The sequence below is a fragment of the Mus caroli genome, unplaced genomic scaffold (genome assembly GCF_978045245.1).
Source record: "Mus caroli unplaced genomic scaffold, Mus_caroli_1 scaffold_17, whole genome shotgun sequence".
Classification (NCBI taxonomy): Eukaryota; Metazoa; Chordata; class Mammalia; order Rodentia; family Muridae; genus Mus; species Mus caroli.
In genome coordinates, this window is record NW_028227272.1 from 15,186,615 (window position 1) to 15,212,373 (window position 25,759).

A 25,759-nucleotide genomic window follows, 5' to 3' on the forward strand; every position below is an offset into this window, starting at 1 on the left:
CAGCTGGGAGCTGGGCCCCTTTGCCATGTGTCCCCCAAACACTTAAAGTAAAATAAAGACACAAAAGTAAAATGAAAATGTGGGATTGGGGACCATGTGGGGGAACCTGAAGAGATGTGAGCACCACAGCATCCCACATCCCAGCAGTAACACTAGGAATCTGGAGGAGGGGCAGAGGCTCTGTTCTGTCTGGGAACAGTCACCCTCTCCAGCAGATCACATGACCCAGGAGGTCTCAGGGAAAGGGGAAGAAACACAGGCCTGGAAGCCAATCACCCTGGCTTGCAGCAGCCTTGGAAACACATGCCTTCTTGGCTAGAGTTGGCTGTGTACAAGGTTGGACTAATGAATACTACCTTAAAAGATTGTCTAGAGGACATGTCATTCACCTGTCCCTTATAGCTGTCACATCTACCCCATAGAAGATGGCTGAGCCTAGTGGCAAAACAGTAATCAGCAGGTCCAGGCAGCAGACAGGTCTACTGAGCAAGGCATTTGCAAGGGCATAGGGTGCACTCTAAAGACGTGACCTATCGGGCATAAGGAAACATAGGAAAGATGCTGAGGGTACATGGATGGATCTCAACATCAGGTCCTCCTTGTCCACTGTCCAAGAGGCAAACAAGCAAAACCTCACCTGCCAATGAGCCTAGAGTGGGGCCAGACCTGGCCTGGATGCAGCCTACACGCAATGTCCTCCCGTTCTGAGCAAGGGTTCACCACGCTAGCCCAGTAAAGCCTATATCAGGCATAAGAATGACCCAGCACTTGCTGTCTACTCTGACATACTGTGAAGCCTGAGGCCCCATCGGAGGTTTCAGAGTGAGCGGGGCGACATGACTAGGCTCCAGAGTAATTCCTGACACTGGAGACTGCAGCCCTTCATCCTGCAACAACCATGCAGCTCTCTGTCCCGCCAATCTAGCCTCTTACACAGCAAGTCTGCCCCTGCTGCCATGACCCTTCCCCGCACCCAATCCTGACAGGGATAAACAGAAACATCTTCTAGTACCGTGAGGGTTGCTTTCAATTGTCAGAGACAGTCTGGTCTGGTCTGTCAGACTAGAGTCCCGAACCAGCAGGCCGTTTAGTTTCCATTTAATGCCTTGGAAAGGGAAAACTGAGTTATGACGAGAAGGTGCGGACCGCCTCGTCCTTGACCAACCTGATCCAGACCGCGTTCCAGGAGCCCGGCGCCCGACCTTGGGTCAGCCCCGCCAGGAGCGCAGCCCGCTAGCCCCAGCCACCCGCTGCACACTCACCGCCTCCGCCGCCGCCGACTTCCGGGTGCCGCACCCGCGGGCTTTAGCCTCCAGCCCAGGACCCGCCCGGCCCGCCCCCAGAGGGCTCGCTATTGGGCGCAGCAGCGAAGGGCGGAGCAGCGAACCCAGAACTGCAGCCTTGTTGGCCGTTGGTGCTGTCGCTTAGAGATACAGCGCTCCGCCCCCGCAGCTGCACCAAGGCTGGATATCCACCAAGGCTGGCGATGCACCAAGGCTGGAGCTGTGTGGGCATCTGGTCCTTTCATGCTGCTACAGCTCCTCAGCCTGTGGGTTATCTCTGTGAGACTGAGATAGCCCCTGCACCCACCCCCCCGTTCAGGCGCTGGACCCACCTCCACCCCCTTTAGACAATGACCTGGTCTTTATCTCTAGACCATATCTCTAGTCCCGAATAGCCCTCCCCTCCCTTTGTCGCCTCCAAGTCTTACCAGACTGCCTGTATCCTTGGCCTCTGACTTCTCATCTCTTGTATTCCCTGCACTAAAAAACAATACAAAACGCGACTTCTGTTCCACCGTGCCTTCCATAGTCCTTAAGTAGTCATAGAGGCTGTCCTGTGAGTCCAGACCCCAAAGATGAGGAATTTACCATGCTTGAGCTATGTTTGGACAATGACTGGGACATTTAGAACAGGGCCAGGACAATCACTGGGGGCTTCCTGTACCTGTTAGTATCAGGTTGTGTAAGGGGCTTGAGCATCCATCGCTAAGGTGGAGGGAGCATCAGAGGTCCTCCCCAAGGTGAGTGCTCAGTACAAGGATCACAACCACATTAAAGACAATGATACTGTACTACAGACTTTCAACCCAGTTAACTTGATACCCAGTACTCATTCACTCCACTTCAGAGATGTAAATATAATTGCTCAGAGCAGTTAAGCTATTCACTTAGAGTAAAATAAAGGGTTAGCAAGATAGCTGCCTGGGTATAGATGCTCGCTGTCAAACCTGGCCACCTGTGTTCCATCCTTGGGATCCACATGGTAGAAGGAGAGATCTCTGTCCTTTATGTTGTTCTCTGATCACCACATGTGCATTGTGGTGTATACTCACAAAATAAAATGTAATTGATTTAAAAAAAAAAAAAAGATGCCAAGTGGCATTAGCTGCCTGGACAATCTAGGTGCCAGGGTCCCAAACTTCAATGCTGATGTTTTGCAGGAAACTGGAACTCAGAGAGGCGAAAGCAAGGCTGTATAGCCAGACCCAGACACAGCTCTGCCCTCTCTCACACAGCCTCACCAGCATTCCTCCTGAGAACTAAAGGAAACCATTTGCAAACATGACCAGACTCCGGAGACCATGACTCCTGGCCAGCAGGTGGCAGACCTAGCTAGGCACTTCCATTCTTCCTCCAGCTTAGCACAGTCACCCTGTGCTCCTGCCAGCTGTCTCCAGCTGAGCTGCCAGATCACTTGGTCTACAGGACTAAGAGGTAGTCATGTACAAGCAGGACACGGGCTTGAGGCTAAAAGAGCATGGTCTGGGATATAGCAGATACACAGTAGCTTGTCCCCAAAGCACCAAGCCATGAACTCAGAGTGGGACATTGGTTGGATATGCTTTCTCATCAATCCTATCCATAAAGAGAGATGTAAGAACATGTTGAACAGTGGTTCAAATCCCATCACAGGCAGCAGGTGGCCCTTTGGGGGGGGGATTTGAACCTCTGCCCCAATTTTTTCCTTAATTATTTATTAACTTTACATCCTGATAGCAGCTCCCCTCCTTCCTCTCCTTCCAGTCCCAAATCCATCCCCCTATTACACCCTCCCCTCCTCCTCCGAGAAGGGGAGCCCCCCTTGGGTACCACCCCACCCTGGGACATCTAGTCCCAGCACACCCTCTCCCTCTGAGGCCCAACTAGGCAGTCCAAATTAGGGGAAGGGGATCCAATTCCTGCCCCTATTTTTTTGATAGCTATGCACTCTGACATTCTCTCCCATTTGAGTCTGGCTCATTGTGCATTCCTCGAGTGGGAGCTCACGACTTTTTGTAAACACCTTTTTAGGATTTAAGTGCCAACTAGTTAGGAAGTTCGTCCTGACAAACACTTTCTCTCTGTGGATTTCCCCAGCACTATCCCTACAGAAATGGCCAGCAGCTGGCTGGATAAGGAGGGAGGGAGACAGACAGAACAAGAAACACACACACAGTGAGAGAGAGAGAGACAGAGACAGAGACGCAGGGAGAGACAGAGAGAGACAGAGAGAGAGGGACAGAGAGGCAGAGAGAAGGGGTGGGGGAGGTATTCATTATTGGCCCTGGTAAGGTGACTGTAAGATAGCAGCCCTGAAACCTATCTGAGCTGTCTCTATCCACCCTGATTTTCTCTATGCAGCTGATGATCAGGCTCTAAAGCAGCCAAGTCTCTAAAAGGGGACATTCCTACCTTAGGCTACACTGGGAGACTATGTCTCCCTTTTGCCTTCTTCTAGTAGAGAAGAAACCTGTTCAGCCTTTGTCCCATCAGCAAGTATGGGGAAGTGGTATGATCCAGAGCTATGGGGTCTTCAAGAGAGGTGCTCCAGGATGAGTACGGGCCAGGGTATAGCTGGATTGACTAAATCCACTTCTAACTGAGGAAAGAGAGTCCCCACCACACAGCAACTTAACCAGAATGGCAGCTGTAGCAGAGAGCTGTAGTTACAGCTTTACCTAGAGAGAGCCACCTTCTTCGAAGACTCTGCTTTCTTAGAGTTGCTCACTCTGCCTCGCCAGAGCTGCAACCGTATCTCAATACCAGGATGCCAAATGGTGTTCATTTCAAGTAGCAATACCAACGGATTAGTAGCAACTGCCTTGACTCTGAAAAGCTCCTGGTATCAATTTGTGTTGTCAGAGCAGTTAGATGCAGGCGACCCAGAAGTGAGATCCTGCCCTAGGCATTTACTTTCTTTGTCTTCACCAAGCAGCCCTTATTGGGTGAGCACACTGGACTCGGCATAGGTGGGTGAAATATGACCGTCTGGGTAGACCCCCTACACACACAAACACACGAGCACACACACACACACACACACACACACACACACACCCTGGCCGGCCTCCATTAGCACTATCCGTAAGGGGCCTTGGGAAACACGGACAGCCCAGAAGAGTTGCTCATTTCCAGTGCACTCAGGACAAGAAGCTTCTGAGCAAGCACAGGCCAGATTCATTTCCACTGTCTGCACTTCCATCTCCTGTTTATGTTACAGCATCCCCCGTGGGTCCCCTCCACCGCCTTATGTCACTGCAGAGATGTGGTTGGTGTGCTTTACCTGGTAGGGAAATATGTGTTCATCTTTTCAGGCAGTGGATAAAGCTCCTTGATATTTCTCCAAGACTCAAAGCAGGGCAGAGGAAATCGGGACACCAGGGTGTAGTGGGGAAGAGATAAACGCATAATTCCGCTTTCCCGGGAAGAGGACGCTTTTCATTGCCCCGGGAAAGAGCAGTCTCATGCAGCTGTGGGGAGTGCCCAAAGGCTGTAAATACAGGCTTCATAGAAGAAAAAAGCTCTAGTTTTTCTAGAGTCTGCTTTTGCCCTCAAAATCACTGCAACCATCCCCACTTTGTACCAACCTAGCTGACCTTGTTCGTCCTTGCTGCAGGGGTTATGGGGACAGTGAGAGAGCCCCCAAGGCTGGAAGTCCAACGACTGGGTTCACGCCCTGGTCACCTAAAGCCTCAGTTTTCTATCTGTAAAATGGGAGCAGCAGCCCAACACACTTGCGGAGTGTAAGATAAATACCATTCTATGCCAATAGAAAGGAATCGACGCTCAATGTCCGGTTAACAGCAGGATACCTGCGAACTTGGGGTGGAGATGGAGACAACTGGAATCCGGGAGTGACCGCCAGTCCTGCAAGTTCCAGCTCAGGGCCTACTATCCCCAGAACTCCTCTGAAGGTGGCCGGGAGGGGGCAACTCCGAGCCGGCTGCAGCCACAGCATTCCGGGCAGGTGTCAGGGCCTGCTCTGCTAGGGGGGCCGATCTTGGGCTAAGACTGACAATACCAGGAGCCCAACAGCAAGCGGCAATCTCGGCACATCCATCCAATCGGAGCGGGTTGCGGGGCGCGTCTCTCTACCAATGGGAAAATTCGCAGTTGGATGGGGCGGGGCGGAGGCCTCGTCTCCGGCCAGGTCCGCTTTGCGCACGGGCAGCGGGAGGGGTGGGAGGGCTAGGCTGCTGGCTGCTCCAGTAAGGGAGGAGGAGTGTTCCCCCCCACCCCCTCACAAGCACAAGTTGTGGCCCCGGGAGCCACTTTCGGTGCTGGGCGCTGGAGAGGCCGCTCCCCGCGCGCCGGGGGACCTAGGGACGCCTGCCTTGGGGGCGGAGGCCGCGCTGCGGAGCCGCCCACGCCGCGCGCCAGGTGAGCTCGGCCGGGTGGGCGGGGTCCGGCTGTGGGCCTGGGGCTGGACACTCGGGCCCCGGCCAGGATTAGGGGTAGGTCCTGTGGGAGCGAGCTGGTATAGCGTCTAGACTGAGATGCGGACTAAGGTAGGGACAGGGTCCTGGGCTCGGACTTTAGGTCTGGGTGGGGCTCAGAAGCTGGTTCTTCTGCTCACCCGCGCTCTAGCACACGACGGGTCCCCAGAGACCCGGGTGGTTGGGGGCGGGTCCCTTTGTGCATGACCTCAGGGCTCTGTCCAACCTGGCCACGGCGCCAGCTTCAGCCTCAGGGCTGTTCAGCCTCCGGGCTGAACAGGACCCAGCTCCCACAGCCTTGCCCTCCGCGAGCCACTGCAGAGCCTGCAAGCAGGGACCCGATGGCTATGGAAACTTTACCAGGACTCGGGCTGCGAGGCTGGGGAACTTCCTGGGGTGGCACGGCCATTGGTGAGCGCAGGGTCTTGGCGATGCCAAGGGAATGTCCCTACACGGCGATGCTCCTAAGGCCTCACAAAAGAGAGAGGAGGCGCTGCTGGGAATCCCTTGTCTGGTGTCCCTGCTTGAATCTCCTCCCTAGATACCCCTACATTCCTCAGTGGGACACCAGCCCTGGAGAATATGCAAGTCTGGAGTTGCTCTGCGCAGGAGGCCTGGATACCATGGCTTTCCCCTTTTAATTTTTAAATAATTAAATGCTACTTATATTCAATATTTAACTGTATTTGTTTCAGTGTCAGGTATCAGTGTCTAAGGAACTAGGGGACTGACTGTAGGTTCAGACATTTAGAAATGATGGGAAAGAAAGAAAATGCTTCTGTTTGTGTTAACTCTTAGGCTAGACTCTTAATGTGGGCTAACAACCCGAAATGCAAAACACATGCTTACTTTTATAAAGCTTAGGGATGGAGCCATGCCCAAATTGTCTTTGGGAACATCTTTCCCTAAGTAGGACCAGCTATGCATTGAGTGCCTGTAATTCCACACTGGGATCCCCAGTCCTTCTACCTCTCTTTTGGTCCAGGACCCAGGCGGTCTATGCAGAGCAAGTGTTGCCTGCTTTGGGGAGTGTCTCAGGATCTGTGAGCCTGGGACAGTGACATATACCAGGATGTTGAAGTTGGTCCCTGGGTCCTGAGGTTAAGTTTGCTTCAGAAGCAGGTGGTCCAGAGAGATATTGGCTCTCTGAAAAGGCCTGAACCTACAATTTTGTGTCATCTGAGGTATTTGATGCTTCTTGCTGTCTATGACCACTTTCCGTTTGGGGGTCAGGCAGGAAAAACTTGGCATGATGACAGAGGTGCTTCCGAGCACCACCAGGCCAGTGCCCACTTGGGGCCTCTTAGATGTGCCATCCTCAGCACTTGTCTGCACAGACGCTGGTGACCAAGGCTCTCCCTATGTCCCAGCTGCTACACTCCTCCCCACCTCAGTCTGTGCTCTGTGGCTGCCTGCATTCATTCTCTCACTCCCCTCCCCTTCCAGGTCACCTTTTCTTGCCCCAGGCACCCTCTGCATGGCCTCCACAGGAGCAGGGAGACGTACCCCGTCCTTCTTTGTGCAGCACAGGGGTTCAGGCTGAGCTCCCTTGGCTCCGCACGAGCCTGGAGCTCCAACACACGCCTAGCTGGAAAGCCAGGGCTCTGCTCCTTCTTGGCTGATTGTCAGGATGCACAGTTGGGGAGGAGGCAGAGATTTCTTGAGCTCTGAGGGAGATTTGAGGGCCACGTAGTCATGGGATAGGGACACCTAGACCCAGAAGGGCACTGGTAGTAGATGGAAATGGTTTTGCAGGGTAGTCCAGACATGAGCTGTGTCCATGTGTATGAACACATCAGTGTTCATAGGAACAGTCATTGCGTTCTTGTCATGGGTAAGGAGGGATGGTTTGGCGGGGGCAGGTACTTGTCATTGAGCAGAATGAATTTCCCTGCCTGGTGGCTGAAGGGCTCTCTGTATCTATGATTACTGGAAGGGCATGTTCCCAGCTACTTGCATTTTCAGTCCTACCTATGTGTACAGAGCAGAGCCCAAGGCGGCCCATGCAAGACTACAGCCTGCTGCCATACAATACAGTCAGCACCGAGCAAGCTCTTACTTAGGCAGGCCATCTTGATCCAGGGTGGGTGTATGTGATCCTAAATTACCTGCTTCTCATGCTCAGTCTGGCCTGACTCAGCTTGTACCTGTGGAAACTCTCCACATAGTCAGCCTTTGCTGGCCCATAGCTTGCTGGTCTTGTGTTTAAGCTTGTACCCCAGTCTGAAGCCCCATGGTTAGGTCAGTGGCGTGGCACTATAACATGGTGCAGACCCTTCCCAGAGTCTGAGTAGGTCTGTGGGGTACAGGCAGGTAGTGGCAGTGTCTCTGTGGAGAAGCCCAGTGTGTGTGCCTGGCAGGCAGGTTATGGCAAGGGTAGGCTCAGACCATCCTCGTGGGAGAACTGGAGCCTGGCAAAGCACCCGGTGGTCTTTGGCCAGGTGGGTGACCCCAGAGCCTGTAGACCAGTTCAGCAGAATGTTCAAAGGGTTACAAGCTGGGTATCCACTATTTGAGCCCCATCACTAGATCTGCCTTTGTTTCACGGCTCTGTCCAATCTCTCTGGTTATTTCCTGTGTGTCGTGATTCAGGGCTCCCAGCAGGCTGGCCATAGTTACTCCACCCTGACCACTCCCATGCCTTGCTCCTGTGATGAGAACACTCCTGGAAAGACACCCATTCCTCTGGTGACCTCTACCACCCTGCCTCCTGTAGCCCCTCTCCACCTTTCTCCTATCTTCTCTCCTGGAGTCTCCCATGGCAGGGGTCATATTATTGTAGCCATGTCATTTCCTGCTGGGTGAGGAGTATGGGAAACTCTGGGGATAGGAAGACTTGAGTTCAGATCCTGCCTGGACTGGCTCTGGTTCTCACATTTGAAAAATGGGGAATTATACCTATCATGGACAGTCAATGGAAGTCAGATGTTGGCTCCCCACTCATGTGGCCAAGGCTGTGGCATGTGGTAAGTCCTGGTGAGAGACTTTTTGAACATTGGGGCTGATAACAAAGTCACATGGTTCTCTGTGAGACAGAAATCTAGGTTAACATTTAAGTTAAAAGCAGAGATGTCCCAGAAATTCCATGCTTACAGCAGGGCTCATTCCCTAGCCAGAGGCTTTGCCTCTGCTTAGGGGAAGAGTTAGTGGACAACTCTATCCAACCCCTCCTCCGCTATCAGCCGATCCTCCTGCCTTAGCATGTGCCAGGCTCCCCCTGGCCTTTGGTGCTGTGTGCTGACCCTCACCCACATATTCCATGATCCCACTCTTAATAGTTAACCAACTTTCCACGTTCTACTTGAAACCTCTCTACCAAATGGCCTCGCAGCCATAGCCTGGCCTGAATATGGCCACCAGAGGGCCTCAGGGACTGCCAGTAAACCAGGCTCTGAGTACTGCCCCCCCCCCCTTGTGACCCCCCCCAACACATGCACGTGCATGGGCACACACATGCACAAACAATCTAGGTTAGATGGAATTCTTACCCAAAAGCTTAATAGGCTGTTGTGAGACAGAGACCACCTCTAGGACCAAGTAGATGGAGTCCACAGAGGGAGATTGGACAGAAGCACAGAACAGTCTGGAAACAGACCAGAAAGGGAAGAACTCCCATTACTTATATCATAGTGCCCCAGAGATATCTCCTTTGCCACCCCTCCCTGACTGTCTATGTCATACAGGTTTTCATTTTTATGACATAAATACTCTGGCAGTGTCCCTAGGCTCAGATATACCAAGAGGGAATGTGTCCCTAGACTGTCTGCCGAGACAGGAAGCAATGATTCCTTAGAGCCACGGTGGAATTGCATGCAGAGCTGACACCAGTGCTGTCTCACTTCCATGTACTGTGAGCAGTCCATGCTGCAGGACCAAGTCCTACAACTTGCCCGCCACCAATGACATAGGAACTGGGAGCCAGGGTTGAAGCTAGCTTTGGGGAGCCTTGGGAGAGGCAGATGCCATCCCACAAGGAAGGTATGGGCTGCAGGTCTGGAAGACTCTATGTGGAGCCCCAAGACCCTAATGATGCAATCTTCTGGGAGGAAAAAGAGGACACTATCAGTTCATATCTCTGACCTCTCCATCTCATCAGAAGGGAAGTCGACCTAATGCAAACTACAGTCCCAGTTGTGTGTGGGGACAGGGAAATACATACAATGTGTACCTGAGTCAGGAGTACCACAGGGTGACCTTAGGATCTGGGATGCCAGTGTCCTGTTTGGGGGACAGTCTGGGCCAGTATGCCTATATGCAGAAGGGTCTGATTTCAGGGGAGCTTCACATAGTATCCTCTGGTTTCTCTACAGGAACAGAGTCCACAAGATGGGTGTTAGGACATGCTGAGATCCCCTGAAATAGGTAAGTTACCTGTGTTGCTCAGGATAGCAGAGTGTCCTGGTGAGTTTGGCGGGTGTGACCAGTTTTGGAATGGTCTGGACTTAAGCATTGTGTACTCTTGTCTGTTCAGCTTCACCCTGGTTGGGCACAGTCTCAAGACTGGACAGGACCAAATATGGGGGCCTGCCACGCTAACTTAGATTTTCCCAGTAGCTCAAGTGTGTATAGTAGCCACCTGATGGATGTCTGTCTTGAGGGTGAGCCCACGGTGCGGCTGACCTAGCAGGATGCTGGGCATTGTTAATGAGGACATTAGCTGGGTCTGATCTCTGTCCATCTCAGCTTGGATGCCAGCCATGGTGGTATCTGATGTCAGCATAGACTGCTTGGCCTAGAGCTCAGCTCAGGGATGCTTCTGACTGCCCAAGGGAGAATGGAGCCTCCAGCTGGCCACTGCTGATAAGCCCCAAGGCTCCATGGACCTGCAGAGTATGAATGAGCCTTACAGTTTTGTGTGCCTGTTATTCTCTCTCAGCCTCATCCCTCTGCCACTAGAGGGTAGGAGATCCAGTAACAATGCTCTAATCATAGCCCTGCTGTGTGGACTGGCTTGGCTGAGGTGGTTACTTTGTTCATCTGTGAATTATGGCTGCCAGCTTCAGTGGCATTGAGAGGTGTGATGCCCATGAAGTGTGGCAGGCTGGGTGGCATGGTTGTTCCTGTGTCCTCTGGTACTCTATGAATGGAAGAGACACTTTGATGGCATTTAACACTCTTTGGTGATTGCTTTGGGGCAGAATGGCTGATAGTTACAAGGAGTCCCCCTGGCCATTCTTGTTTATCCATCACAGCTGTCCATACTCTCTATCCCCTTTTCAGTCACTGAGTTCTGGTCTGCCAACACTATACCCTGAGGGGAAATCTGGCCCCATAATGGTGTGCTGGGGAGAAGAAGGTGGTAGCTGCACACCCAGGAGCACCAGGCTTCTAGATGTTTGAGGGCCCTCTCTTAAGGGATATTAGGCACAGTGGATGGATAGGTTGGTCTGATTTCTCTTCACTTGTGACTAGAGAACTTGGGTGTGGGAAGATTCTGGCTAGACAAGCCATGTCTCTTCATGTATAGAAAGGTCAGTATTTGACCAAACATTTCAGTGTATAGTCCACTGAGCATTTTAGTGTATAGTCAGTGGTTTCTGAGCTAAAAAAGCTTAGGCTCTGTCCAGGGCTTACTGGACCAGAGAGTCCAGGCCCTGGCCCATGGCACTTCCTATAGAACAAGTGACATCATAGGGGGACAACAGTGGAAAGAGGAGCTGCACCCCTCATACTATTTCCCTTTTGATGCTGGGGATCAAATCCAGGATCCTGTATGAGCTGGGTAAGCTCAGACCCTGTCAGCTTGTCATAGGCTGGTACACATCAGGAGGCCAGGTTAGCCAGGGCTCAAATAATGGCCCTAGTAATACTCAGGACATACCTGAAACGTTCTCTTTATTCTGGCATCCTCCTTTCTTGTCCTTTCTTCCCTCTCTGCTTCTAGCTCCTTCTTCCCATTTTTCTTTGCCCCTTTCTCTTTCATTCTCTTCCTTTGTCTGTCTGTTTTCTGCTGTTTTTGATTGATTATTCATGCCTGTTCTGGGTTTTGAAGGCATGGTTGGCATCATTTGTACTGTCTCTGCTTTGGTCTGGGCCCATTTCATAGATTGGCAAGCAAAATCTTGGCTCTGGCTTATGGCTTCCTGTTCTGTTCTATCGTACAGTGTGTCTCTGTGTACAGGGGCCCTTGGAGCTAAGGTAGACGAGGTTAGTTGCACTTGTGTGCCCCCCTTGCTCACCTTTAGTCACTGAGCACTGTGGCACCGCATGCTCACTGCAAGCATTGCATCTTCACATGCAGCGGAGGAATTCCCAGCTCTCTGAGGAGATGAACAAGGACAATTGCAAATTTGGGGTTTGAGATTGAATTAATGGGACTCCCTGAAGAAGGAGAACCTAAAGGCAATGTGAGGGAGTGACACACCTCGATGCAAGGCCTGGGTAATAATGTTCCCTTCTCACAACTAAACCAGTCTTCTGCCACCTCTCAGAAGTGTACCTGGTGGTGTCCAGCACCAAGGTTCCCCTGAGGGATTGATGGTTTTAGCCCATTAGTTCAAGTTTTTAAGTAGTATCGATACCAGTTCTCTGCCTCTTGCATAATTACATCTTTGTCTGTGGCAATTTTTTTAAAGACTTATTTATTATTATATCTAAGTACACTGTATTCAGATGCACCAGAAGAGGGCGTCAGGTTTCATTACAGATGGTCGTGAGCCACTATGTAGTTGCTGGGATTTGAACTCAGGACCTTTGGAAGAGCAGTCAGTGCTCTTAACCACTGAGCCATCTCTCCAACCTGGCAGTTCTTGTTTTGTTTGTTTTGTTTTGTTTTTTGAGACAGGGTTGCTCTGTATAGCCCCAGCTGTCTTGGAACTCACTTTGTAGACCAGGCTGGCCTGGAACTCAGAAATCCGCCTGCCTCTGCATCCTGAGTGCTGGGATTAAAGGCGTGTGCCACTATGCCTGGCCTCAACCTGGCAGTTCTTGATTATCGAAATTTCTCATACTTACTAAGAAACATGGACTGTTTTCCTTCTCTAGGATTACTCTAGCCCTCTGTGGTGTCCACCCTCCCTGGCATGTGGCTACATAAATAGTGTCTGTCTGTCTGTCTTCTACTAGATGCTGCCACCTTAGGCTTTTACACTCAAGATTTAATCTGCCTTGAATTTATTTTGACGTAACAGAGAGACTTGATCAGGAAGGTGCTTTTCCAAGGGTAAGGCTCCCTTGTACTTGGGAGGTGCTAACTCCTGCTGCTTTCCCAGTTCATGAATTCAGCTGCCTAAGTTTTAGTAAAGGGAGACCATGTTCACTTTAAAAGGGTGGTGTGTGTGTGTGTGTGTGTGTGTATGTGTGTGTGTGTGTGAGTGTGTGTGAGTGTGTGTGTGTGAGTGTGTGTGTGTGTGAGTGTCTATGCGAACCGCGCGCGCGTGCGCACACACACACACACACACACACACACACACACACACGTTTCTGTATCTTCCAGGTCTCAGATTTGCTTTCACATGTGACGCATTCAGTACCTAGCTAGTACTTATTGCTTTCACTAAAAAGACCAAGTATTGGAGGCAGGGATGATGGCTCAACAGGTAAGAGTGCTCACTGCTCAAGTGTGAGGACCTGAGTTCAAATCTTCATCTTAGTTTTTAAAAATTGAGCATATTTACATGCTTGAGGCTATAACCCCAGTACTGTGGAGGCCAGAGGCCAGAGGCCAGAGGATTGTCAACCTATCAACCATCAGTGAGAGACCTGCCTCCCAAGAATAAGGTAGAGAGCGATAATCCTGACACACAGCAGCCTCTAGCTCTTTACATACATATATGGATGAACACACGTACATATTGTTTGCTTTTGGAGTCCGGTCTCATATGTAGCCATAGCTGACCTAGAACATGCTATGTAGACCAGACTAGCCTCAAATTCATAAAGATCCGTCTGTCTCTGCCTCCTGAGTGCTTAGATTAAAGGTATGTGCTGCCTTGCTTGGATTGCCTATATATTCTAGATACCTGCTGATCCTCTGTGTGTTCCCTTCCGTCGTATCTCTGTGGGTATCTTGGAGGTGGTGCCACTTGAGCAAACTTCGATACTCGTGACACACTTGGAGACTGTTGGCTGACCATGGGACCTGGTCCCTGCTGTGGTGAGGTCTATTCCAAAAGCTCTCAAAGTACCCTGGTTCTCCTTAGAGGTGTCTAGTCCTATTTTATGATATGCTGGTGTTGACTGGTGATGTTGCTGCACCTTCAGGGTCTGAATAACTCTGCATTGGGGCAGAGGAGTCGTCCTGGTATCAGTGTGTGCAGATCTTCAGTTGGAGGCCCCTTGCTCAAGCAGCTCTGTTCTGCTATGGGTGATCATTGTGTTCCTCCTCTGGGTGGTGGGCTCTGGAATCCTGATAGACCCAGGTTGCAAGCATTTCTAGGCCGAATACTCAAATAGTTCCAAATTGTGTCTCAGCCCCAGGGGTGGGTGTGGTCAGTTGGCCTGGCTGCCTCACAAGAACCTTGCCTACTTGACTGGAGGAGCCCAGCCCAAACTGGCCGTCTGCCTTTGTCACATGTGATAGCTATTGTTGGTTGCCAGTTTGACTACATCTGTGATTAACTAAAATCCAAAATGGTTGGGCACACCGTTGAGGGATTTTTGTTGTTGTTGTTTTGTGTGGTTTTTTGTTTGGTTTGATTTGGTTTGGTTAATTTGGCCATTTGAAGTGGAAAGATCCACTTCTAATCTGAATGTTTGAGGTGGGAAGACCCACCTTTAATCTGGGCCATACCTTCTGTTGGAAGCCTATATAAGGACATAGAAGACGGAAGCTGTCTATTTTTGCCTGCTTCCTCCCACCCTCCCTAGCAAATCCACTCCTTCACTGGCATTAGAATCTACATCTTCAGGATTCTGGTGCATACTAAAGACCAGCTGAGTTATCCAGTGGACTGAACAATCACTAGATTCTTGGACCTTCGGTTCATAGTCAACCATTGTTGGATTAGCTAGACCCCAGCCTGTAAGCCATTCTATATGGAAGAGGATATTGATTCATTCTATAAGTTCTGTTACTCTAGAGAACACTAATACACCAGGTATGCTGGTTAGCTTTAATTATTGACTTAACACAGCTTAGAATCACCAGGAAGAGAGTGTTAATGAGGGATTGTCTACATTAGGGGCCTGTGGGCATGTCTGGGGAGGGTTTGTCTTAATTGATGTGGGGAGACCCAGTCCACTGGGGGCACCATTCTGTAGGCAGAGTGTCCTGAACCGCATGGACTGGATGAGGTGTTTGAGGCGGAGCTGATCAAGGGAGCAAGGGATCGAGTACATTCTTTCTCCTGCACCCCCCCCCCCCCCGACTGTGGGTGTGGTCTGATGAGCTGCTTCTCCCTCCCAGGTGCTGGGATTAACAGTATGTGCCACCAAGCCAGATAGCCTGCCTTGCTTTTTCTCAGAGCACTTTATGACAGCAACAGATATGAAACTAAGAAACCTCACATCCCCTGCTCAGAGTGACTCACAGTGGCATGGTGTGCTGCCATCCAGTCTCTGGAGGCCTGTAGTGACCTGGTTATAAACAAAGGCCCCTGCTTGGGGGGGGGGGGGCCCTGCTGGGTCACTGGCTACCTTGGGGGGGGTAGCTGATTGGGTTCCCTGTCTCCACCCTGTGGCCCAGCCTCAGTGTTGCCTTCCTCAGTGAATTTCCTGCCCCTCAAACTTGTGTGTGTTCACTTCAGCTGCAGGAGATCTTCCTATGAAACCTCCTGGGAATAGTTGGGTGAGAGGACCCTAGATGCCCCCAGGCCTGGGTGTCCCCGATCCTCAGCTGGGGAACCTAGGAATTACCGTATCAGCTTCCACTGCAGTAAGATGTCCACCCAGGAGTTCCTAGGCTTTTCTGACCAGTACGGGCTGAAGGAGGTTACTTGTGTAAGGATGCAGAGGATGAAGGATGCGGGCAGAGTTGTGTATTCTGTGGTTCCTCTTGATGTTTGAAAGTGGCCTGTTGAGTTTCTTGAAAACGCCAAACTTAGTTTATGAAATGCTTCCTTCCCTGGAGCTCTTAGGGGGAATATGTTCCCAGATGCTCTTGCTGAGCTCTGCCAGATGAGGCTGCAGAGGTGACTCCAGCTGCATCTTCCCTAGGGCCTTTACTTTGTGCCCCAGAGAGCACCTCCAGGGCCCATTCTAGATGACCAGATTCTAGGCTGCCATGTGGCCAGAGATGGGATATTCAGATGGGGAAGCTGAGACCTAGGCCATGTGGAGTCTGGTATGGTATAGGTGTTAGCCCAGCAAGGTGTACGTCCCCTTTCCATCTCCTTTCTCAGAGGACCACACTGACACCAGGCCTGGTGTTAAGGCCACAACCTCATGATGACACATACGGAACACAAATATGGCAGGACCAGTCTCTGCTGGGTGTCCCTGAGAAGCCACTGAGCTGCTGGCAACTTCCTTTGTGACCTTAATTTTAATAAATAAGTCAGTATCTGCTTGTTGATAGAAAATGTAGAAAAGAAACCATGTTTGTTTCTCCACAACTAGAACCACTAAACACTGTTCTCCACCTTGTGAGTCCCACTGATTAGCATCACAGTCCTCCTTGTGAGTCCTCCTCATGAGGCCCATGACCTAGCACCACTGTTCTCCTTGTGAGTTTTCGCATATTGTTGTGTTGCTGTGCTGAGGATGGGACCCATGTGTGCTGCAGAGTGTGGTCTGCTCTCTCATATCCTTTCATTGGTTGGCATCTCCTGTCACCCACCTCGCCCACCTCCCGAGAGCTCAGCTTCTCCTCTTGCAGCCTTGTACCTTCCTCAGATGCTTAGAAACTCTCCCTTTTTCCCGTGGTGCAAACTGTTTGCAGATCTCTGCCAGATCCGGGCTACTATAGAAAATGCCTCATACACCCAGAGCCACTTTTCTATATTAGAACAACTTGGACTTGACCTTGAGCTCCTAGCAGAACAGAATGTGTGTGCTGGGTACAGACTTTAGTGAGGCCTGGAAGACCAGCCTGTGGGAGGGCCCCATGGCCCTGGACCTCACCTGTCCAGTTCTGTTCTCTCAGAGCCTCCCTTCCCACACTAATACTCTTATTTTGCAGAACCAACCACACTCTGGCTCTGGGAAGTGTCTCCTTTATTCCCTGCAGCTGGTGGGAGATGCTGTCAGGCCTGGGAAGCTCCTGCCCTGGGCCTGGCTCACCACTGCTTTAGCAAGCATTTGACTCTTAATACCTTACCCTACCACAAGACTCCCTGTTACCTTTATAATAAAAGCTCCCCACCACACACCAGTTCTCTACAACAGCTTCTCTCAGTTACACCCTTCTCAGCTCTGCAGCCCACGGGGCAACACAGCCCTGGCCCTCCTACATGCCTTCAGCGTGTAGGTCTCTGATCCATTTGCAGTCAGTCCTAAAGCAGTCTGCCTGCCCCACCCCCACCATTCCTTGGGCACAGCCAGGCTAGGGAGCTGTGCCACCTGGGCACCGTTTCTGTGTCCTTTCTTCCCCATGTGACAGACACACCTAAGCGCTGCTCTGGTTTATAATCCAGCAAAGGATCGCTTCTCGGCCTTTTGGCTAAGATCAAGTGTATAATCCAGCAAAGGACAGTGGGGTCTTGTCTCCCCCAGTTTGACCTTTCTTTCTAGATGACATGACAAGGGAAGGGAAGGAAGGTTTGGGGTTTTTTAAGTCTTCCTGACCCAAGCATAGGCTGTAGAGGCACAGCGGGCAGCTTCACATAGCCTCCCAGATGGAGTTTCTAGGTCTTTCTTCCTCTCAGAACCATGTTTATTAGCTATGGAGTGTGAGAGCGAGCCAGTGATAGGTGTGTATTTTTTAAGCTGTTTTGGAACAAGGTCTTTCTACGTTAGTCCTGGCTGTCTGGAATTTGCTATATAACCAGACTAGCCTCAGACTAACAGAGATCCACCTGCCTCACCCTCTGAGTATGGGAATTAAAGGCTGCTGGGATGAAAGGCATACTCCACTAAGTTTGGCCATAATCTATTTGTTTGTTTTACATCCAGACTGCAGTTTCCCCTCCCTGCTCTTCTTCCAGCCCCACCCCAAATCCCACCCCCAAGTCCTCCTCAGTTTCTCTTCAGAAAAGAGCTGGCCTCAGCGGACATCAATCAGCCATTGTATATCAAGTTGCAGTAAGACTAGGCCTCCTCTTCGCAACCCAGTAGGGGGAAAGAGTCCCAAAAGCAGGCAACACAGTCAGAGACAGCTCCTACCCCTGCTGTTAGGAGTCCCACAAAAAGACCAAGCTACACAACACTAACATAGACAGGCCCATGCAGGCTCTCTGGTTGGTGGTTCAGTCTCTGTACACCCCTATGAGTTCATGTCGGTTAATTCTGTAGGTTTTCTTGTAGTGTCCTTGACTTCTCTGGCTCCTGCAACCCTTCCTCACTCTCTTCCACATGATTCCCCAAGCTCCCAACTAATGTGGGTCTCTGCATCAGTTTCCATCAGTTGCTGGATGAAGCCTCTCTGATGACAATTGGGCTAGATGCCAATCTATGAATATAGCAAGATACCATTAGGAATTATTATAATCTTTTTTTTTTTTTTTTTTTTTTTTGCCATTTGTGTTTGGTTCTATTGTGGGTCTCTGGGATTTCCAGCCTCTGGCATAATCTGTTCTTAATGTGTGATATAAGAGTTCCCCCCACCCCCACCACTGTTTTTGTTGTTTACTTATTTATCTGTTAATCGAGACAGGGTTTCTCTGTGTAGTCCTGGCTGTCCTGGAACTCACCCTGTAGACCAAGCTTGCCTCAAACTGAGAGATCCACCTACCTGTCTCCCAAGTACTGGGATTAAAGGTGTGTGCCACCACTGCCTGGCAGATTCATTTATTTTTATTTTATATATATATGAGTGTCTCAGAGTTTCTACTGCTGTGATGAAAACACCGTGACCAAAAAGCAGGTTGGGGAGGAAAGGGTTTGTTCAGTTTACGCTTCCAGATCATAGCCCACCATTGAAGGAAGTCAGGACAGGAACTCAAGCGGGGCAGGAATCTGGAGGCAAGAGCTGAAGCAGAGGCCATGGAGGAGTGCTGCTGACTGGCTTGCGTCTCGTGGCTTGCTCAGTCTGCTTTCTTCTAGAACCTAAGATCTACCAGCCTAGGGATAGCACCACCCATAATAGGCTGGGCCCTCCCCCACAAATCACTAACTAAAATGCCTTACAGCTAGATCTCATGGAGTCATTTCCTTAACTGAGACTCCTCCTCCTTTGATGACTCTAGCTTGTGTTAAGTTGACATACAACATGTAGTTTGCCTACGTGTGTCTATGTACCATGTGCATACAGTGACCAAGGAGACCAGAAGAGGGTGTTGGATCCCCTGGGACTGGAATTACACATGTGAACCACCATGTGGATGCTGGTAATTGAATCTGGGTCTTCTGGAAGAACAGCCAGTGATCATAACTACTGAGTCATTTCACCACTTTTCCCAGTTTCTAAATAGCCAACATTTATTTATATATACATATATTTATGTATATGTAGTTTGTTTGGTTGTTTTGTTTTTGTTTTTTGGAACAGGATTTCTCTGTGTGGCCTTGGCTGTCTTAGAAGTCACTCTGTAGATCAGGATGGCCTCAAACTCACAGAGATCTGCCTGCCTCTGCCTTCCAAGTGCTTAGATTAAAGGCATGCATTACCATAACCACTGCAGATCCCTTCAAGTTTTAGGATTGCTGGTGCACATGAATATTTTTAAACTTTTATTTATTTATTTATTTTTATTTTTTATTATTATTTTTTTTTTAGATTTATTTATTTATTAAGTACACTGTAAGTACACTGTAGCTGTCTTCAGACATTTCAGAAGAGGGCGCCAGATCTCATTGCAGATGATTGTGAGCCACCATGTGGTTGCTGGGATTTGAACTCCGGACCTTCGGAAGAGCAGTCGGGTGCTCTTACCCACTGAGCCATCTCACCAGCCCTATTTATTTTTTTTTAATCAGAAACTTTATATTCACTGTGGCTGCAACACTGACGGTGCACAGGGTTCTAATCTATCCATATCTTGCTAAGACTTTTATTATTTAAAAAAATTAGCTGGGCAGTGGTGGCACACACCTTTAATCCCAGCACTTGGGAGGAAGAGGCAGGTAAATTTCTGAGTTTGAGGCCAACCTGGTCTACAGAGTGAGTTCCAGGACAGGCAGGGCTACACAGAGAAACCCTGTCTCAAAAAAACAAAACAAAACAAAACAAAACAAAACAAACTTATTGCCCTATGTCCTTTGGGCGTACCTGTCCTTAAGAGTGTAAACTGTAGTATATTGTGTTGTTTATTTCTATCTCTCTAGTGATTGGGAGTGGGTAGTATTTTTTTTATGTTTGTTGATTATTTGTGTATCTTCTTTACATATCCAACTCTTGTTAATTTTAAAAAATTAGACTGTTTTGAATTTTTCTTCATTCATTTTAGTTATTTTTACATTATGTATGGGGGGGGGCATGCACAGACAGCCTGGCCCCAGTCAAGCAAAGATCTGGAACCCCAGTGACCCCATGGGTGGTGATTTCCACCTGCATGGGACAGCAGGTGTTTGACTATGCCTCCTAGGTCTCTAGCTCCTGTCATGTACCTTCAGCCTCCCACAGCCTCGGGTCCCCCTCCCACCCCACCCCGAGGTATGTGGCCATCAGTCACGTAGGAGCAGCACTAAGCCTTCCCTCCACTAAGCCCTGCAAATAAGGTTTCCCCAAAGCTCTCAGAGCAAACCAATGAGAAGTACCTGTTGTCAGACCCTTACCCGTCCTAAAACTGTATATAAGAGTCCTATCCGGAAGGATTAGGGGTTCGGGAACTACTCAGTCGTCCAAGACTTTTGTCCTAAGAGCTGTAACACTCAGGAAGAGACCTGGTCTCCTGAAGCACCTCCTGAGGCTCTGCTGCACTGGCTAGTTGGCTTCTCGTCCCAGCCCGACCCTACTCAGTGCAGGGCAGCATGGAATTACTGCACAGCATGGCCGAGATGGAGGTGGAGCCGACCGACCACTGCAGCAGAAGTGAGGAAGCAACTTCCCCTCCCTGCCCACACTCACTTCTCTTCTGAACCCTCGCACCAGGCCTGGCCAGAGATCTCCGTGGAAGGCCTCTGGTACTCAGGCCTACAGTGTACTATCCAAATATCAAATATATGATTTGGCCCTGTCTTTTGGCAAACAGATTTTCCCATTGTTTCTTGAGGTTTTTGTTTTTAAAAGATTTTACTTTTTTTTTGTTTTTTGGTTTTTTGAAACAGGGTTTCTCTGTATAGTCCTGACTGTCCTGGAATTCACTTTGTAGACCAGGCTGGCCTTGAACTCAGAAATCCGCTTGTCTCTGCCTCTCAAGTGCTGGGATTAAAGGCGTGCGCCACCACACCCGGCTTCTTTAATTTTTTTTTAAATATTGATTTTTATTTTGTGTGTATGAGTGTTTTGACTGCATGTATACTGGTTCACCTCATATGTGACAGGTACCTACAGAGACCAGAACAGTGTGTAGTATCTCCTGAAACGAGAGAGTTACAGAAAGATGTAAGTCGCCCATGTGGGTGCTGGGAACTGAACACAGTTCCTCTGGTAGAGCAACCTGTCCTCTTATCCACTGAGCTATCACTTTAGTAGCAAAATTGTATTTATTTTATTATTATTGATTGTTTACTTGTTAGTTTTGTTTTCTGATACAGGGTGTCATTTTGTAGCCCTGGCTGGCCCTAAACTTACTTGTAGACTCATCTGGCTTGGAACTCTCAGAGACCTACTTGCCTCAGTTTGCTGAGTGCTAGCATTAAATAACGGTGCTCCACCATGTCCAGCTAAGACTACCTAGCCATCTTTCTGTCCCCAGTTTGTTTGTTTGTTTGTTTGTTTGTTTCTTAAAGATATGTATTTATTTTTAATTTAATGTATATGAGTACACTGTAGCTGTCTTCAGACACACCAGAAGAGGGTGTTGGATCCCATTACAGATGGTTATGAGCCACCATGTGGTTGCTGGGAATTGAACTCAGGACCTCTGGAAGAGCAGGCAGAGTCATCTCTCCAGCCCCCAGTTTCTTGGTTGGCTTTTTTTTTTTTCTTTTTTTTGAGATAGAGTCTGTGTAACCCAGAATGGCCTTGCATTTGAAGTGTGGCTGAGGCTGGCCTTGAACTCCTGATGATTAATTCTCCTTTCATAACCTCACAAATGCTGCAGTTACAGGCAGTATGTCCCCATGCCTGGCATGCACAGATGTTTTTTATTGTCTGTTTGTTTGGTTGATTGGTTTGTTGCTAGAGATTGAAGCCAGGCCTTTGCTTATGCAAAACAAATGTTCTACCCTTGTTTTTACCTGCCCCCCAGTGTTTTTAATTTTGAACTCATCTATTTTATTTTTTGTTGCCAGTAGCTTTGGCATCTGATCTAGAAATGCCAAATCCAGTGTCATGACATTTTTCTTCTAGGTTTTACAGTGTCAGGTTTTCTCTTATTTAGGTTTCTGGTCCCTTTGGAGGTACTTAGATATCCAGTCTAAGGATCCGATTTCATTCCATATGATGTCTGGTTTCGCCAGACCTATCATAGTTGAGAAGACTTTCCTCACTGAGTGGACCTGTTACCCCTGTTGAAAGTTATTTGACTGCATATACATCAGGAGAGCTGCTTCCTGAGCTCTGCATCCTGCTTCAGTGAACAGTGTGCAGATGCCATGTGGCTGTATTCAGGAGAGCTGCTTCCCAAGCTGGGCATCCTGCTTCAGTGAACAGTGTGCAGATGCCATGTGGCTGTATTCAGGAGAGCTGCTTCCCGAGCTGGGCATCCTGCTTCAGTGAACAGTGTGCAGATGCCATGTGGCTGTATTCAGGAGAGCTGCTTCCTGAGCTCTGCATCCTGTGGTGTTGAACTGTGGTGTGCATCTGTGTTTATTCTGTGACCCAATAGTTTTGATTTTATCGATTTGTAAAAATGTTTCTGGTTTGTTCATTTGTTTGTTTGAGACAAGGTTTCACTCTGCAGTCCTGACAGAGACCCTCCTGTCCCTGCCTCCTGAGTGCTGGGATCACAGGCTTACGCCACCATGCCAGCTTGTAGAAACAATTTGAAGTCGTAAGTATGAGCCTCCAGCTTTGTTTTTTCAAGACTGTTTAGGGTCTTTGAGCTCCTCTAAGATCCTAGTGAATCTTTAGATACATGCCATCGAGACTTTGATCTGAAATACAGGAACTACTTCGCTCTGGTGTCATGATAAACAGTAATGAAGTCAATTTTTTAAAAAAATATTTACTTATTTATTTTATGTATAAGTGTTCTATCTGCATGTATACACCTCATGGCAGAATAGGGCATCAGATCACACTGTAGATGGTTTTGAGCCACCATGTGGTTGCTGGGGATTGAACTCAGGACCTCTGGATGAGCAGAGAGTGCTCTTAACCCCTAAGCCATCGCTGCAGCCCAGTAATGAAGACTTTTAGGGCTAGAAGGATGGCTAAGTGGGTAAAGACTCCTGCCCCCAAGCCTGATGACCTGAGCTCACCCCCTCCAGGCCCAAGTGGTGGGAAAGGAGAATCAGCTCCCCCAAGTTATTCTCTGACTGCCACAGATGTGTCATTTGTATTTGTATCTTCAATGTACAAATCCTATATTTATTGCTGCTGTTCCTGCTGATTTTGTGATGGGGTCTCATAACCCTGAGCTCCTGATCTTCCTGCCTTTTCTTGGAGGATTAGAATTACAAGCATGCCTCACCATGCTGGTTTACAGGGTGTTCACTGAATCCAGGGCTATTTGCCTGCTGGGCAGACATTCTGTTGATCTACATCCCTGGCGTCACTAGGAGGGTTTTATTATTATTTTTTTTTTTTTAGTGCTATTTCAAATGGCAGATTTTGTGGGCATTGTGCTAGGGACCAAATGTAGGATTTTGTACATGCTCCACAAGAACTCTACTGCTAAATTAGGTTCCCAGCCCTTACGTTTTTGTTTTTGTTTTTGTTCTTTTGAGATAAGGTTTCACCTTGCTACTCAGTATGGAGCCAGGCTGGCTTTGAACTGAGAATATGTTTGTCATAACCTCCCTCGGGATGACAGACTGTGCTACCACCTGATTGTAAATGGAATAGATTTTTATGTTTTCTGTTCGTATTCTTTGTTATTTGTGTATAATTACAAAACTGTTTTCTCTTTGTTGACTCACATTTTATGACTTTGCTGATTTTGTTTTTACTGCTGATGTGTTCCCATGTGTAGTCTTTAGGGCCTTTATTCCCAATTTCTTTTTTTTTTTTAAAGATTTATTTATTTATTATGTCTAAGTACACTATAGCTGTCTTCAGACACACCAGAGAGGCCGTCAGATCTCATTAAAGATGGTTGTGAGCCACCATGTGGTTGCTGGGATTTGAACTCAGGACCTTTGGAAGAGCAGTCTGTGCTTTTTTTTTTAAAGATTTTATTCATTATTTTATTTATTATTATATGTAAATGCACTGTAGCTGTCTTCAGACACACCAAAGGAGGGCATCAGATCTCATTATGGATGGCTATGAGCCATCATGTGCTTGCTGGGATTTGAACTCAGGATCTTCGAAAGAACAGTCAGTGCTCTTAACCGCTGAGCCATCTCTCCAGCCCCCCAATTTCTTGTTTTGCTTTGTTTTAGGGTCTCACTGTTGTAGCTCTTGCTGTCCGGAAACTCACTCTGTAAACCAGGCTGTCCTGGACTCACTAAGATCTGCTTCCTGAGTACTGGGATTAAAGGTGTGCATGACTGTGCCAGCCAGGCCTTATTCTTATTTCTTGTCTTATTGCTTTGTGTAGGATCTCTATTTCTATGTTGAATTTCCATTTTTGCTTTGTTTTGCTAATAAGCACTGACTGGCCTCTCTCTAAGTAGCCCAGGCTAGTCTCAGATTGCATCAATCTCCCTATCTCAGCTTTCCACATACTGAGATCACAGACATGTACCGTTGGATCTTAAGGGAACAGCTTTTTTTTTATCCTCCCTTAAGTATGTTCACTAAGCTGGTCGTGGTGTGCACACCTTTGATCCCAGGAGGCAGAAGCAGCAGGATCTCTGGGAGATGGAGGCCAGCCGGGTCTACAAATCAAGTTCCAGGACAGCCAGAAATACATAGACAAACCCTGTCTCAAAAACCAAACAACAGCCGGGCATGGTGGCGCACGCCTTTAATCCCAGCACTCGGGAGGCAGAGGCAGGCGGATTTCTGAGTTCGAGGCCAGCCTGGTCTACAAAGTGAGTTCCAGGACAGCCAGGGCTATACCTATACAGAGAAATCCTGTCTCGAAAAACCAAAAAAAACCAAAAAAACAAAAAAACAAAAAAACCAAACAACAGCAACAACAAAAAGTATGTTTACTGTGTGCCTGTCATATATAGCTTTCATTATGTTAAAGTTTACTCTTTTGCCTCATTTGAATGTTTTGTTTTATCACAAAAGAATGCTAAGATTTGTCAAATTTTCTGTATTCTTCTTTTTTTGGGGGGGGGGCGGGGGTGTGTGGTGTGAAACAGGGTTTCTGTCCTGGAACTTGCTCTGTAGACCAGGCTGGCCTCGAACTCAGAAATCCACCTGCCTCTGCCTCCCAAGTGCTGGGATTAAATTATTTATTTTATGTGTAGGCGTATACTGTAACTGTCTTCAGACACACCAGAAGAGAGAATCAGATTCCATTACAGATGGTTGTGAGCCATCATGTGGTTGCTAGGAACTGAATTCAGGAACTCTGGAAGAGCAGTCAGTGCTCTTAACCACTGAGCCATCTCTCCAGCCTCTTCTGGATTCATTTGCATGGTTTTTGTTCCCCTTAGTTTTCCTTGATTAATGTACTAGTGTGGTACATTGATGATTAATGTATTCATGTGGTACATTGATGATTAATGTACTAGTGTGGTACATTGATGATTGTTATTTTAGTGTGACAGCTTGAACATAGTGACTCTTCTATATTGAACCATCCAGGTGCCACATGGGAGGAAGTTATAATCCTCCTTACGTGATGCTGATTTAAAGCCCTTTGCTTCGGGATTTACTGGTTATATAGAGCTGTAGTTTTCTTCTCTCTTTGTGTCTTT

At 48.6% G+C, this 25,759-nt stretch overlaps 2 protein-coding genes across 8 annotated transcripts in view; one reads left to right on the forward strand and one right to left on the reverse strand.

The window, feature by feature from the left end:
* The window catches only part of Tango2 (transport and golgi organization 2 homolog), a 44,082-nt gene extending 38,845 nt beyond the window's left edge, over positions 1-5,237 (reverse strand). Inside the window, exon 1 of one of the 4 annotated variants that reach the window (XM_021184738.3) lies at positions 5,075-5,237. The gene's annotated coding sequence lies outside the window, so the exon portion shown is untranslated. Of the gene's footprint in view, positions 1-1,012; positions 1,111-1,165; positions 1,311-5,074 lie in introns of those variants that run through there. The other 3 variants (XM_021184736.3, XM_021184735.3, XM_029470510.2) reach the window with 3 other exon arrangements.
* A 197-nt stretch (positions 5,238-5,434) lies between these two features.
* The window catches only part of Arvcf (ARVCF delta catenin family member), a 59,032-nt gene continuing 38,707 nt past the window's right edge, over positions 5,435-25,759 (forward strand). For all 4 annotated transcript variants that reach the window (XM_029470203.2, XM_029470206.2, XM_029470205.2 and 1 more), the window contains exons 1-2: positions 5,435-5,642; positions 10,009-10,060. The gene's annotated coding sequence lies outside the window, so the exon portion shown is untranslated. The remainder of the gene's footprint in view (positions 5,643-10,008; positions 10,061-25,759) is intronic.